This window comes from Taudactylus pleione, unplaced genomic scaffold (assembly GCF_031769625.1).
Source record: "Taudactylus pleione unplaced genomic scaffold, aTauple2 ptg000201l, whole genome shotgun sequence".
NCBI lineage: Eukaryota > Metazoa > Chordata > Amphibia > Anura > Myobatrachidae > Taudactylus > Taudactylus pleione.
Window position 1 is genome coordinate 5,643,937 of NW_028284603.1, and position 16,618 is coordinate 5,660,554.

Sequence of the window (16,618 nt, forward strand, 5' to 3'; positions counted from 1 at the left end):
TGTGTGTATATAGGGAGCTGCTGCATCAATGAGGAGTGATGATGAATAATCATAGCCTTCAGTGGTGCCGCAGGCCGCGGATGGCAGCTGTATTTGCCCTTTCACAAAAAAAAACCCTTTTTTGTTATAGCTCAACTATAAAGTTGTTAAAAGTGGAGGCAATTATTCCCCCATGGATATAGCCACACCCCCTGTGTAGACCACATCCACACACTAGGCATGCCCCCACATCACTAGTCACACTGCCACAGAGGTTATCACATTCGCCTGCAGCAGCACACAATAGGCCCTTCATAAATTTCAGCTCCAGGCCCATGTAGACCTTAATCTGGCACTGCATACGGCTTACTAGGCTGAAGCTTAGGGGCACCGCAGGGAGAAGTTGCGAGGCACACTTGTAGTCAGTTGAGGTTTGTTTTGAGACAGTGGTGGGGGGGAGGAGACAGTGGACCAATAGAGCACTAGCGTTAGAGTTGTTACACCTCCATGAGAGGACACGTGACCGCCTCCATCACAACTGCTGTCACAGCCGTTACCTGGGGGAAGTTCTCTCTCCTCCAGACCTCAGCTCACACAGGGACAGGAGATGCCCACTAGGATACCCCAGCATAGGGGTGGAGCCAAATGCACTGAAGATCGTCTACTGGTCAGTGCATAATGCGGGATCGCTGCCACAACACACACACAAGGACAACCAAAACCCTGACGCCCACCTTCAGGGTGAGAAAGATGTATGGTGTGCACACCATATGGGAAGAGTCTCCCCCCCAGCAAGAGTCATCTTATACATAGTATTGTATGTGCCAAATCTATCAGTAGATGCTACACTGCACAGGGGCAAACACAGAATTTAGAATGGGGGTTTCCGTATGTATATATATATAAACCACCAACCCCCCCTCCCTCCCCCCGTGCAAATAAATATGTACCGTTCAAAAGTTTGGGGTCACCCAGACAATTTCGTGTTTTACATGAAAACTGACTGTTATTTATCAAATGAGTTGCAAAATTAATAGAACATATAGTCAAGACATTGGCAAGGTTAGAAATAATGTTTTTTATTTGAAATAATTATTTTGTCCTTCAAACTTTGCTTTCATCAAAGAATGCTCCTTTTGCAGCAACTACAGCATTGCAGACCTTTGGCATTCTAGCTGTTAATTTGTTGAGGTAATCTGAAGAAATTTCACTCCACGCTTCCTGAAGCACCTCCCACATGTTGGATTGGCTGGATGGGCACTTCTTGGGTACCATACGGTCAAGCTGCTCCCACAACAGCTCAATGGGGTTGAGATCTGGTGACTGGGCTGGCCACTCCATTACAAACAGAATACCAGCTGCCCTGCTTCTTCCGCAAATAGTTCTTGCATAATTTGGAGGTGTGCTTTGGGTCATTGTCAGGGCCGGATTAACAGGGGGGGTGACAGGGGCGATCGTCCCTGGGCCCCCACACGTTAAGGGCCCCCACACCCATCGGGGTTAAAGTGGACCGGAGGAAGCGGAACCAGTTCCGCCTCCTCTGGCCAACCTAACCCCGGCGCCGCAGGGAGGCTCCTTTTACCAGGCGCCCGCTGTAAACAGCGGGTGCCCGGCTCCCTCCCCGTAGCGGCAGCCGGAGTCGGAGGCTTGAGCTCACGAGCTCCAGCTTCCGTCTCACGCAGAGCACTATGGCAGAGACGTCATGACGTCTCTGCCATAGTGTGGAGGAGCAGCCGAGCGGACTGCAGCGGACGCGGGGCTAAGGTTCAGGTAAGTATGAGCTTTATTTTTTTTTTTTTTAGTGCAAGCAGCCTACTGGGGACATTACTGGCGGGGGGGCATTACTAAAGGGGACATTACTCGGGGGGAGCATTATACCTGGGGCATTACTCGGGGAGGGGGGAGGCATTACTACTGGGGGCATTATTCAGGGGGGAGCATTACTACTGGGGACATTACTGGCGGGGGAGGCATTACTACTGGGGGCATTATTCAGGGGGGAGCATTACTACTGGGGCATTACTCGGGGAGGGGGGAGGCATTATTACTGGGGGCATTATTCAGGGGGGAGCATTACTACTGGGGTATTACTCAGGGAGGGGGGAGGCATTACTACTGGGGGCATTATTCAGGGGGGAACATTACTACTGGGGCATTACTCAGGGAGGGGGGAGGAATTACTACTGGGGGCATTACTGGGGGGGAATTACTACTGGGAACATTACTCGGGGGGACGCATTACCGCTGGGGGCATTAATCAGGGGGCATCTCTATTGGGGGCTTTACTAGTATTGGGGCACTAATAGAGGGGCATTACTACTGGGGGCATTTCTACAGAGGGCTCTACTAAAGGGGGAATGACTATTGGGGGCACAACTACATGGGTATTTCTACTGGGGGATTTATACAGGGGGCATTACTACTAGGGCATTACTATTGGGCACACGCCCAATTACTACTGGGGGGCATTACTATTTGGGGCACAACTACAGGGGTATTACTACTGGGGGCATTTATACAGAGGGCATTACTACAGGGGGCACTACTAATGGGAGTATTGCATAAGGGGCACTACTACTGGGTGCACTGCATACGGGGAACTACCACTGTGGGCACTGACACTACTGGGGGCTCTGCATAAGGTCCCCATTGCGCATACCCCCAGTTTATCACATTTAATAGGGGCCCCCACATGTTTGTTGCCCAGGGGCCCCCACAGACCTTAATCCGACCCTGGTCATTGTCCTATTGGAGGAGGAAATTGGCTCCAATTAAGCGCTGTTCACAGGGTATGGCATGGCGTTGCAAAATGGAGTGCTAGCCTTCCTTATTCAAAGTCCCTTTTACCTTGTACAAATCTCCCACTATACCAGCACCAAAGCAGCCCCAGACCATCACATTACCTCCACCATGCTTGACAGATGGTGCCAGCCACTCTTCCAGCATCTTTTCACTTGTTCTGCGTCTCACAAATGTTCTGTGTGATCCAAACACTTTTTTCCAATCTTCCTCTCTCCAATGTCTGTGTTCTTTTGCCCATATTAATCTTTTCCTTTTATTGGCCAGTCTCAGATATGGCTTTTTCTTTGCCACTCTGCCTAAAAGGCCAGCATCCCGGAGTCGCCTCTTCACTGTAGACGTTGACACTGGTGTTTTGTGGGTACCATTTAATGAAGCTGCCAGTTGAGGACTTGTGAGGCGTCTATTTCTCAAAGTAGAGACTCTAATGCACTTGTCTTCTTGCACAGTTGTGCACCAGGGCCTCCCACTTCTCTTTCTACTCTGGTTAGAGCCTGTTTGTGCTGTTCTCTGAAGGGAGTAGTACACACCGTTGTAGGAAATGTTCAGTTTCTTGGCAATTTCTCGCATGGAATAGCCTTCATTTCTAAGAACAAGAATAGACTGTCGAGTTTCACATGAAAGTTCTCTTTTTCTGGCCATTTTGAGAGTATAATCGAACCCCACACAAATGTGATGGTCCAGATACTCAACTAGCACAAAGGAAGGCCAGTTTTATAGTTTCTCTAACGAGCAAACCTGTTTTCAGCTATGCTAACATAATTGCACAAGGGTTTTCAAGGGTTTTCTAATCATCCATTAGTCTTCTAACGCGCTTAGCAAACACAATGTACCATTGGATCACTGGAGTGATGGTTGCTGGAAATGGGCCTCTATACACCTATGTAGATATTCCTTTAAGAACCAGACGTTTGCAGCTAGTATAGTCATTTACCACATTAACAATGTATAGAGTGTATTTCAGATTAATTTAATGTTATCTTCATTGAAAAAAACTGTGCTTTTCTTACAAAAATAAGGAAATTTCTAAGTGACCCCAAACTTTTGAACGGTAGTATATATATATGCACACATGGATACAAACACACTTACATACAAATACATATACACACACATAGAAATATATACACATGCAAGTGCATATACACACATACATGCATACAAGTACATACAGACACATACAGTACATACATTCACACACACATACATGATGCATATATACATACAAATATATACACTTGCATAACAGTGCAGCCAAGTGCCGGACACTCTGGAGCACAGCACAGATGAGTGCTGTCTGCTCCCACCGCTGCTGAGTTCCCGCAGCTCCCCTTGGAAATTGCAAACCACAGAGAGCTCTGATCTGAGCAGAGCTCTCTGATTGAGCTGCTGCGCATGGGCGACAGATCATATCGTGGCTGCAGCATCACTTTAGAGAGGGAGGCAGAGATGTCTCCATCTCAGAAAAAAAAGAGCCCGTCAGGGGGGGTTTCTAGGTACTCACTTTTTGCCGACATCAGAGGTTTTGGGTGCGAAAAAGTATCACGCTCGTCCCCGCGTATACCCATATTCAATTCCAAATCTGCAAAAACGGGATCCGGCACAAATGAAGTGAGCAAAAAGTGCTGGCATTTTTGGAGAAATCAGCCTGACACCCCCCTAAAGATGCTGTGACATGGGGTTCACTATGGGTACCCCAGAATAGCCCTGCTGAAGGTATTGGGGTCTTTACATGGTCTCAATAGGTGCTGTTATGGTCTTTGAAAAAGTGATGAAGAATAGCATTTAGCAAGATTTTGGGGGAAAAATTAGTAGTCCCAGCAAATTTGGGGTACATGAAAATGGGTGCAAGCATATTTTAAAGTGGCTAATGTGAACTTTTCAAATCGTGAAAAATCCACCTGCCCCAACCACCTGCAATAAAAAAACACCTGTGGCATACTTGGGACTGCCCCTGCCCCGAGTCTATTTCGCTGGTTTAGACGTTTGTCCCCCAACTTTGGTTTTTGTTTCACCCCCAAAACGAAAGTACTTTTTTGGGGTGTCCTGGGTAACTTTTTTTTTATTTTTTTTACACCATTTACCTTTGGGGGACAGTCTAAGTGGAGCTGGGTGGTTTCTGGAGGTATGTACCCCAAAACACCAATTCTGCACCTTTTTACGACACCTATTCATAGATGATACTTTTCACAGGGTTCGAACAATTGACTTTCCACACCGGTGAAAAGTTGGAAGAATTGAATACCGGGACAAGTCCAGATTGGCGAAAATGACATCATTGTCGAAAAAGTATCGCTGATAACAGCTTTTCGGCGGCAATTCAATATGGCCCTATATGTCCTAAAAGAACAAATATATAAGAATTTTGTTTCTCCTATTTTCTATTCTTTTCTTTTTTCGTATTAATTCCCCCACATAAATTACAATTACTTGATTCTCTTATATAAACTCTATCAATAACACAACCAACTGCTTCCTTATTGCAGTGAAACAAATTGTCTTATATTAAAACAATTATCCATAAATTATATTTTTTTAATACATAATAACATTTTTATTCACTTTAAAATATTACAGTATTGAACAATTATACACGCAAAATGTGCTTTTATGAAAAGTTCTACTCGCACAATAAAAGTATAAAAAAATTGTGAACAGAATTCTTCAGAAGACACTAAAAATGGATATATATCTATGTGCTACGGTCTAGTACCTACCCTACCAGAATCAGGCTGTCAACTGTAGTGGATTAAAGATTAAACTGCTGGAGGGGACCAGAAAGCCTAGGGGCCCGGCCATGGGTTAACACAGCCCTGTGAATAGTTTGCATTAACACTTTTAAGTGAAAGGCTGTTTGAGGCTGTCATTTGGTGGGTTTACTAAGGGGCAGCACAAAATGCACACACTAAGAGAAACAAATTAGACATATTGAGGTATATTTATCAAAGTCTAGCTATTATTTTCTAGAAGGTGCTAAATAAACGACAAGTAGAATCTTATTGGTTGATTTAAGCAACATCTCCACTTCTATAAACCCGCACTTCAGTAAATATTAGAGATGTGCGCCGACCCCCGTGATATGGTTTAGGATCTGTATCTCCTTGTGTTTTGGATATGAATTTGGTTTTGCCAAAACCGCCCCTTGCGTGTTTTGATTTTGGATCTGTATTTTTTTTCAAAAATTTATAAAATCTGCTAACAATCACATAATTAGTTTTTTTTTGTTCCTACAGTATTATTAACCTCAATAACATTAATTTCCACTAGTTTCCAGTTAATTTTATCCACCTCACAATATTGTTTTCATCTGGTTTAGGCCCAAAATCTGCACCAAACTAGCTTGCTGACTAAGCTAAGCGGCAGCAGTGGGCGGCACAAACACTTGGCAATTCAACTTCCAACATGGCACATCAGGAAACAAATGCTTTTATTATTCAAGAGGCCTGAGGGAGTTGGAGTATGTATGTAGTTGAAGACAGGGATAGGAAGGGTTGATTGGCAGTAAATTTAATTTCATTTTTTGATTCTGGTGCAAATGTATGAAGGAGGAGGGGAGAAGTGGAGGGGAGGCATTCACAAAAAAATATTTTAATCTTTCACATCAGTCCTTGTTCCAGAATAATTCTTGAGTGCTATGCCTGCTGCTGCTTGGAGTGGATTTTCATCCCAGAAGGGGACCAGGAAGACTACTATTAGTGCTTTCAAAAACAATTGACTATTAAACAATCCTTGCAAAGATTCCACTTTACTAGAAAAGCATTTCCCAACCTGTACAGGGACATTAAAAAAAACTTAATTAGTGGCCTCCAAAATTCCATTGTACCAACTGTCCACTTAACCACAGATATATGGACAAGCTGAACAGAGCAAATGCAAGCTTTAAGTTTAAGTTTTACGTTGTGTCTTTCTTGAGAATCCTTGAGCGCTATGCCTGCTGCTGCTGGGAGTGGATTTTCATCCCAGAACGGATGAAGATGTTGTGTCTTTCTTCCCAATGGACACAGATCTGAAGAGATGCAAAGAGCCGTTGGTAAGCAAATTCTCAGCTCAAGTGGCACATGATGCAGCAGTGGCTTCTCCTTCAGTTTCTCCAGCAAGTGCATCTGCCGAGAAAAAACTAAAGTTTTTTAAAAAAACACACTGGTGATGCAGATGAGTCAACACAACCAAGTTTTTTTTTGTCTTGTGCCCAGGCGTGACAATGGGCTTTTCCTTATCATAGGCAAACTGTTTCATCCACTGGTGCCTAATTTACACAAACAACATCCTCATCATCAACATCCTCATTAGTGTCAGCTACACAAATATCCTGCTCATCCTGATGCACTTCCACAGAAGCATCCTCAATTTCTATGTCAGCATGTTCACTTGTGCTTACACCATCATAAGAGGCAGAACCACCATTCATAAATAAAGGCCATGGCCTTAGCCTTTCTTTGCCACTTCATGTGGTGAAACTGGAATATTGCCAATTTTGTCTTTCTACAGCTAACTCTCCCTTTGATGTTTTCTTCTTTACCACTGTAAAAGATTGGTTCTTGATTTTAGATGCCCTGACTGTATGCCTTTGGGCATCGGCTTTAGTAGATGATGTAGATGGACTAGTACCATCATGACTGGTGGCACTGGCAGCAGTTCCAGCACTAGTATGAGGTTCCTGCACTCCTTTCAAGTCTCAACTGATCATTCTCCATATCAACAAACACGAATGAAGTGGGGTACAGCACACACGTCAATGTGTACCAATTTTAAATATTACACTGTGGTATCAATGACCTACAGTGTCACAAGATTATTTATGAAGAGTATAAGAATATAATAAGAGTAACAAACTGCGCTACCACTTAGTGTCACAAGATTAATTATTTATGAATAATAATAACACACTGCGCTAACACATAGTGTCACAAGATTAATTATTTATGAACAAGAATAACACACTGTGCTACCACTTAGGGCCGTATTGAATTAGCCGCGATAAGCCGTTTTCGGCACAAAGTTTTCACTGGTGACGTCATTTCGCCAGGCAAAAAATTATCCCTGTATTCAATTCCAAAGGCTTTTCGCCGGTGCAAAAAGTCAATGCATTGGACTAGGCAAAAAAGATTCGCCTGTGAATAGCAGTCGAAAAAAAGTGCAGTTTTGGGGTTTAGGGATGCAACATTGCAGGACTCCAGGGGGGCCCCCAAGTATGCCCCAGGTGTTTTGCAAGTTTGCATGTGGTTGCGGCAGGTGGATTTATAATGTTTTTTAAAACTTCACTTTAGCAACTTTAAAATATGCTAGCACCCATTTTCATGTACCCCAAATTTGCTGGGACTAGTTAGTTTCTGCAAAAAAACCTGCTAAATGCTATTCTTCACCACTTATGCAAAGATGCAAAATAACTCCTATTGAGATCATTTAAGTACCCCATATACCTTCAGCAGGGCTATTCGGGGGTATCTATAGTGATCCCCCATGTCAGTGCATCTTTTGGGGGTGTCAGGCTGATTTCCCCAAATCTGACAGCACTTTTCGCCTATTTGAGTTTCACCGGGTCCCGTTTTCGCGTCCTTTGGAATTGAATAGGGCGACAAGTGGAGCACAGTGTGGGGTGTGTATAGGGAAAGGGAGCACAGTGTGGGATGTGGTGTGGGAAGGGGAGCACAATGTTGGATGAGGAGGGGGAAGGTGAGCACAGTGTGGGATGTGGAGGGGGAAGGGGAGCACAATGTTGGATGTGGAGGAGGAAGGGGAGCACAAATGTGGGAATTGGAGGGAGAAGGTGAGCACAGTATGGGCTGTGAAGTGGGAAGAGGAGCACAGTTTGGAATGTGGAAGGGGAGCACGTTATGGGATGTGGAGGAGGAAGGAGAGCACAGTGGGGGATGTGGAGGAGGAAGGGGAGCACAGTGGGGGATGTGGAGGAGGAAGGGGAGCACAGTGTGTGATGTGGAGGAGGAAGGGAAGCACAGTGTGTGATGTGGAGGAGGAAGGGGAGCACAGTGTGGGATGTGGAGGAGGAAGGGGAGCATGGTATGGGATGTGGAGGAAGGGGAGCACGGTATGGGATGTGGAGGAGGAAGGGGAGCTCAGTGTGGGATGTGGAGGAGGAAGGGGAGCACGGTGTGTGATGTGGAGGAGGAAGCAGAGCACAATGGGGGACGTGGAGGAGGAAGGGGAGCACAGTGTGTGATGTGGAGGAGGAAGGGGAGCACAGTGTGTGATGTGGAGGAGGAAGGGGAGCACAGTGTGGGATGTGGAGGAGGAAGGGGAGCACTGTATGGGATGTGGAGGAAGGGGAGCACGGTATGGGATGTGGAGGAAGAGGAGCTCGGTGTGGGATGTGGAGGAGGAAGGGGAGCACGGTGTGTGATGTGGAGGAGGAAGGGGAGCATGGTATGGGATGTGGAGGAAGGGGAGCACAGTGTGGGATGTGGAAGAGGAAGGGGAGCACAGTGTGGGTTGTGGAGGAAGGGGAGCACAGTGTGGGATGTGGAGGAGGAAGCGGAGCACAGTGTGGGATGTGGAGGAAGGGGAGCACAGTGTGGGATGTGGAGGAGGAAGGGAAGCACAGTGTGAGATGTGGAGGAGGAAGGGAAGCACAGTGGGTCTCATTCAGACACGGTCGCAAGCGCCGATGCGCTCGCAACCGGGTCGATGGTCCCCACAGAGCATGCGCACGATGGAGCCGGCTCCATCGTGCGCATGCGCGAGACCCGGCTAGTGAGGGGCGCTCCGTCACTAGAGGTCTCGTAGCAGACAGGGCTAGCTGTCGATGTTGAGTGACAGCTCGCCGTTTGCTGGGCGGGATGGGGGCGTGCACGGCCAAACGGAGGCATTCCAGTCGGAATGCTTGCCGTTTGGGGGTGGCCCCACTGACATCATTGATGATGTCAGTGGGGAACTTCCTGCTCAAACAGAGCAGGAAGTTCCCTGGGGCTTACGAGAGCCCAGACACAACCTTAGGGTCTGGTCGTAAGCCCCGTTGGTCGCGATGGTACCATCACCCTGATCGCAAGCTAAGCTGTGAGTGGTAACTCACAGCTTAGCTTGCGACCAGGAGTCAGCACTTCCAAACAAGAATTACAACGGTTTCTATATGTGCCTCCCACTTTTTAAGGGGCCAAAAGTAATGGGACAAACTAAACAATCCTAAATCTAACTTTCACTTTTTAATACTTTGTTGCAAATCCTTTGCAGGCAATTACAGCCTGAAGTCTGGAACGCATAGACATCACCAGACGCTGGGTTTCATCCCTGGTGATGCTCTGCCAGGCATTTACTGCAGATGTCTTCAGTTTCTGGTTGTTCTTGGGGCATTTTCCCTTCAGTTTTGTCTTCATCAAGTGAAATGCATGCTCAATCGGATTCAGGTCAGGGGATTGACTTGGCCATTGCATAACATTCCACTTTTTAGCCTTAAAAAACTCTTTGGTTGCTTTTGCAGTATGCTTCGGGTCATTGTTCATCTGCACTGTGAAGCGCCGTCCAATGAGTTCTGAAGCATGTGACTGAATATGAGCATATAATATTGCCCGAAACACTTCAGAATTAATTCTGCTGCTTTTGTCAGCAGTCACATCATCAATAAATACAAGGGAACCAGTTCCATTGGCAGCCATACATGCCCACGCCATGACACTACCACCACCATGCTTCACTGATGAGGTGGTATGTTTTGGATCATGAGCAGTTCCTTTCCTTCTCCATACTCTACTCTTCCCATCACTCTGGTACAAGTTGATCTTTGTCTCATCTGTCCATAGGATGTTGTTCCAGAACTGTAAAGGCTTTTTAGATGTTGTTTGGCAAACTCTAATCTGGTCTTCCTGTTTTTGTGGCTCACCAATGGTTTACATCTTGTGGTGAACCCTCTATATTCACTCTTGTGAAGTCTTCTCTTGATTGTTGACTTTGACACATATACACCTACCTCCTGGAGAGTGTTCTTGATTTGGCCAACTGTTGTGAAGGGGTTTTTCTTCACCAGGGAAATAATTCTTCTGTCATCCACCACAGTTATTTTCCATGGTCTTCCGGTATTGCTGAGCTCTCCGATGCGTTCTTTCTTTTTAAGAATGTTCCAAACAGTTGATTCGGCCACACCTAATGTTTTTGCTATCTCTCTGATGGGTTTGTTTTGATTTTTCAGCCTAATGATGGCTTTCTTCACTGATAGTGACAGCTCTTTGGATCTCATATTGAGAGTCGACAGCAACTGATTCCAAATGTAAATGTCACACGTAGAATCAACTCCAGACCTTTTACCTGCTTAATTGATAATGATATAATGAGGGAAAAACCCACACCTGTCCATGAAATAGCTTTTGAGTTGATAGTCCCATTACTTTTGGCCCCTTAAAAAGTGGGAGGCACATATAGAAACCGTTGTAATTCCTACACCGTTCACCTGATTTGGATGTAATTACCCTCAAATTAAATCTGAAAGTCTGCAGTTAAAGCACATCTTCTTTGTTTCATTTCAAAGCCATTGTGGTGGTGCATAGAGGCCAAAATATGAAAATTCTGTCAATGTCCCAATATTTATGCACCTGTGTATGTATATATATATATATATATATATATATATACAGTATATATGCACATGTACACGCTATATGAATAATAAAGTAAATGTATATAATATTTATTATATCTATCTATAGTTTCTGTCACAGTTTTCTTTAGTAGAAAAATGGGGTCACTTGTTTGTATTCACCCCCCCCCAGTCTGAAAGTTGCCAGCCAGCACCTGCTCGGGCCTCTGTATGGCCCTGAGAGATTACACTTGAGGCGTAACCACAGGGAGTGTGGTGTGCACTGTAATTTCCTACTGTATGACTGTGGGGGGAGATCTGCTCCCTCTCCTGTGGCCATGGACCCCACATCTGGGCCTGCTGGAAGTTTCTGGCCCTGCTTAAACCCTGCTTCAATATGTGGGGAACTCCCCTGCTAAAAAGTCAATTAAGAACTTACCTCGTATAGCCAAATTACAGTTTGGAGAAATGGGCTGTTCATCAAAGGAACTGATTATTCAAACAAAATAAAAGTGTGACTGGATAAGGACAAAATACAAAGCTATGTGGAATATAGTCCTGCATTGTGAAATGCAAGCTATCGCAGCTAAGGATGGCCATATTAGTTATTATTAATATGTAGTTAATACAATGCATATTTTTTAGATACAAAACCCAGCAATAAGAGAAAAGAAGCTCTGTCTGTCCCACTCCATGTAATGTGCACACCCCAAACCCTGTGTACTGTGTAACTCCTGCAGCAGCAGCGTGTCAGTAGTACTGACTAGGGGGGAGGCCGAGCTTCCTTCCTGTCACTTAGCTGAAACCCAGCCCCTCTCCTCCCAATAGGCTGTGAAGACAGCAGCAGGGAGAGGCGACACCCGCTGGTGACAGACAAGGCAAGCAGTGGTGGTGGTGGCTGGGGAGACAGAAGGAGCCTGTGAGACAGCTGCTTATTATAGACATATGTTGGGAACTTGCAGCAGGACTCGCTGGGTTCACAGGCAGGACTCGTGCTAAGCAGCCCAGGACCCCAGGCACCGGACCTTTCGCTGTTGCTGCAGTAGTTACCGCTGGATTGCTGCACCCGTGGGGATATTTTTAAAGAGCCGGTGGGTGTGGAGGGAGAGAGGTAGTGAGAGGGGACTTCCCACGGCCAAAGCACTCCAACTGTGGGGCGATGAGGCAGCGGAGAGGATGATCACACCTTGGCCACATTCACTCCAGGAGATCCGTCCAGCCCGAGCCAGTGGGAAAGGTAAATATGTGCATTTCCCTCTGTGTACATAGCGCCGCGTATCCCCCTATCCAGCAACTACACTGCAACAAGGTGCCCAGTCCTTGCCCTCTGCACCCTGACCCTCTGTCATGCCACTGACACTACTACAGTACTAATGCAAAGTGCAATGCTTTTACCTCTACATTTGCAACTGTAGTACTGCTAAGTATCAAGACAATTGCTCTTTGTATACTGTGTGCATGAGTAGGGGTGACCTGCTAATTATTAATAAATTATTATTAATAATATTATCTCTCCCTTGCCAGAATCTTTGCTTTCTATCACACTGTCTGCAGATTAGGGAGTAATGTGCCATATTTTCCATAGCAGCCATGCACTGGTTACTGGGTTTCAGGGACTTCTGTAAAAAGCTGGAGAAAGCCGGATGTTTTGTTAAGGATCATGTGCAAATCCTTCTGCCTAGACGTCTCCCATTGGGTAATATGTGATACAGTGTAACCCCTCCATCGTGTGTCCACTTTTCTCAGTTTGGCCACCTCTGGGCTCTGCAGTATATTTGGCATCAGGTCCCCTGATTGCCAGGAGCTTTGCAGGAGTACATCCCTGGGAAATAAGTGGTATCATGCAAGCTATGGGATGAGAGGGGTTAACTGTCTATTGCTTTGTTTTTACTTTGCTGCACAGATGATTATAATGTGTTTTTGGTTGAGGAGTCCAATGACATAATGTATCTGCAGTGCTGGGAAATGTGTGCTGCCTATTTTTCTTGACCCACATATGTAGAAATCTAGATTTCTTTCTGTGACACATTCAGGAAGCCTGGCTGCCTGACCCCTACAGCCCAGCTCACTGCCTTACATGTCCGTGCAATCCTGGTTTCCCACGTGGAGCTGTTATATACAGAGGCAAAACTAAAAATAGATCCATGGCAGGTTAAATTTGCAACTTGAAACCCACCTCATCTTTTCAGTTCTCTCATCTATGGGAAGTGTGTTTACCTAATAGGTGGCTATCAGTCCCTTGATGCAGTGCAGTAGTTACATGGTGGTGTGTCTCAGATTGTTTACATCCTGAGGCCTTACATTATATTTTGCGCGTTATTCAGGTTAAGCAGTTTTCCCATGTTCTTTCTGGCTGTTTTGTAGAAGCAGCTGGCGCGTTTTATGTCTGAAAGTGGAGAGACTGGGCTATCTGGCAGAGTAGTGGGTAGAGCAAGCTGTGCCACTGGCACCTATCTGTACTGAGATAGGTGACTGCTCAATAACTGATGGGGGGATTTAACTGTGGCCAGAGCCGTAACTAGACTTTTTGGTGCCCTGTGCCAGAAAGTGCATTGGCGCCCCCCTCATTTTTCAAAGGGACCTAATGCACCCAAAAAAGGGCCATGGCTTCATGGGGAAGGGCCAGGAAAGAGATAGGAGAGGCCAGGAGATGCTGGGGATGAAATGAGAGGAAGCTACAAGCAAGAATGATAATAAACAGAAATTTGACAGGCCCAAACAGCGCCCCCTGACCTGTGGTGCCCTGTGCGATGGCACCGGCCACACTACCATAGCTACGGCCCTGACTGTGGCATACCATCAACAAACCTACTTGATGATGGGTAGTGAGTGCCTATTACCTATGCGTTTTGTATATGTGACCATGAGTTTTGTATTTGTGCCTTGTAAAGTCACCCTGTAGCACCTATACTTTAAGTCCTTATCAGTTTTTCCCATACACCTAATTACATGTCTATTTTTTTGTTGCCGATTGTATGTAGTTTAAGCAGTACCTTTTATGTAATGCCCCACAAAAAGGCCTAGGGGTATATTTACTAAAGTGAGTGTTTTTAAAAGTGGAGATGTTGCCCATAGCAACCAATCAGATTCTAGCTATTATCTTCTAGAAGGTGCTAGTTAATAAGTAGAATCTGATTGGTTGCTATGGGCAACACCACTTATAAAAACTCTCACTTTTAGTAAATGTATCCCTAGAGTCATACTACAGAAAGAACTACTTATTATGGCAATAAGGTTCATTAGCAGTGTTTGATAATAATGAATGATGTCTCCTTGGAATACCTCTCTGGGAAATGAGCTAGGTCTCAGACGTTGAATTAGTGTTTATGCCAGTGTTGAGTTGACACTTATATTTTCTCTGAGGTTATTTTATAATGTTAAATTAATGCAGACACTAATCCTTTTTTGGTGAGGCACTACCCGCACACACCATGTATGGCATGGAACAATGTTTGGCTTTTAATGTAATTTTTATGCCTTTTGGTGTTACTTGCTTTATACTTCATTTCCAATTATGTGTCAGGCTAGCTTTTCAGAGACCCCAGGGAGGTGAGTAATAGTTGTGGGGCCCCTCCTTAGAAACAAGGCGTTTTGCAAATTCACCTGTTGCAATAGCATTGTTTTCAAGCACATCTTGTTTCTACTAGTTACACAAAACAATTTTATCTGTGTCATGTAACGGCACCAGATCGCCGTGCACTGGTCACTGTGATACTAAAGCAGGGGAGGGCCACATATTGCCCACCCCTGTACTGAGGGTCTGTATATATGTCCATAATGACTGGTAATGCAGATATAATAAGTTACACACTGCTATATATATATATATATATATATATATATATATATTTACAGCTAGCAGAAGGAATTGTGCTAGGTCACTTTCAAAGAAATCAGAGAGAACCAATTTAAAGAACAATAATCCCCGATACGGATGTTTTTCATGATTCAGTCTTCAGCAAATAAGGTTTTCTCCTCAAGAACATAATGCACCAATCGGGATAAGACCTGTATAATAGCTAAACTGACTACTCGAAGGCTGCTTCCTATTTCTGTAAAGATCTATGCCATGGAAACCACCTCTGCAAAACACCTATCCCTCTTCTCCAAATACTTGCCTACTTTTGAAAGGAGATTGTGAAGGCAACACCTATGGGCACGATTCAATTAAACACGAAGTGAATAGCGTCGGGAATGAGCTCCCGGAGCTATTCAATCCATCGCGATTAGGTCGGGGAAGGCTCGGTCTCGCGCTTTAAACTTCCCGGCGCGATGCTGTTTTCCCGGCGGTAAGGTCAGAAAACAGCATCGCGCGTGGACTTTTGTCGGATTTCAGCTCGCATCCCCGAAGGGATGCGAGATGAAATCCTAGTCGGGCTTAACAGCGCATATGAATTGAATAACTCCGGGAGCTGATTCCCGGCGCTATTCACTTTGCGTAGTATAGAGTCGTGCCTTTGAGTGCAGCGGTAAAGTGGACCTGTACTGCTACATCTGAGAGGCGTGTCCTAAAACACATCTGCTGTACATTTGGTACATTTTTGTTTAGATTTCACTGAAGCCTTGAGAAAGTGTTTTATGTGACATACTAACATTTTAGAGGTTTGCATGGCCTATCTGAATCTACCATAAATTAATCTTAAACCATGATACTTAAGTCTTCTTTCACTTGACTTGTAGGGGATATCATAGCAAGCCCTGACTTTTTTTTTTCTGTAGCCTGATACACTAGCGACGGATTGTCACGACGCTGCAATCATGCGATGCCGGGTTGGACGATCTGCAAAATCCAACATGTTGGATTTCACTGATTTGCCAAACACGATCAAAATATGATTGTGGTTTGCAAATCTGTGAAATTGAACATGTATAATTTCACAGATCCAATGACTGATCGCGGAACAACGATGGCTGCTGGTCACCATTTCCGACCAGTGTATCCGATCGCAGGATCTGGCAAACTGTCAGCTAGTATATACTTTACTGTACTTTTATAGTGCCTTTACTCCTGTCCTACTGTGTGATAAACCTTAATCTAATCTAGAAAAGCATAACAAGAGAAATGAACACCGGGTTTGACTGCTTTCTAGAAGAATTATAGGTGATAGTTTACAAAGGTATTTAACTGAAGTAGAAGACTGTTTCTTATTCAGTTTTTGTTTGGAACGTGCCTGTAATCTGTTGGGTACTTTCATAGTTGTTGCTTTTCAAAGTGGCTCTTGGATCATTGCACCTGGAAGATTGCACACAGCTGGATCTTGCATACTGTTCTGCAGGCTGTTTCCAATTAACTCAAGTTACTCAGTCAATAATTAACCT

The 16,618-nt window shown here is 44.9% G+C and overlaps 1 protein-coding gene across 1 annotated transcript in view; it reads left to right on the forward strand.

Moving 5' to 3' along the window:
• Window positions 1–12,158: 12,158 nt before the first annotated feature.
• The window catches only part of B3GNT2 (UDP-GlcNAc:betaGal beta-1,3-N-acetylglucosaminyltransferase 2), a 49,648-nt gene continuing 45,188 nt past the window's right edge, over window positions 12,159–16,618 (forward strand). The window contains exon 1 of the mRNA XM_088477492.1: window positions 12,159–12,536. The gene's annotated coding sequence lies outside the window, so the exon portion shown is untranslated. The remainder of the gene's footprint in view (window positions 12,537–16,618) is intronic.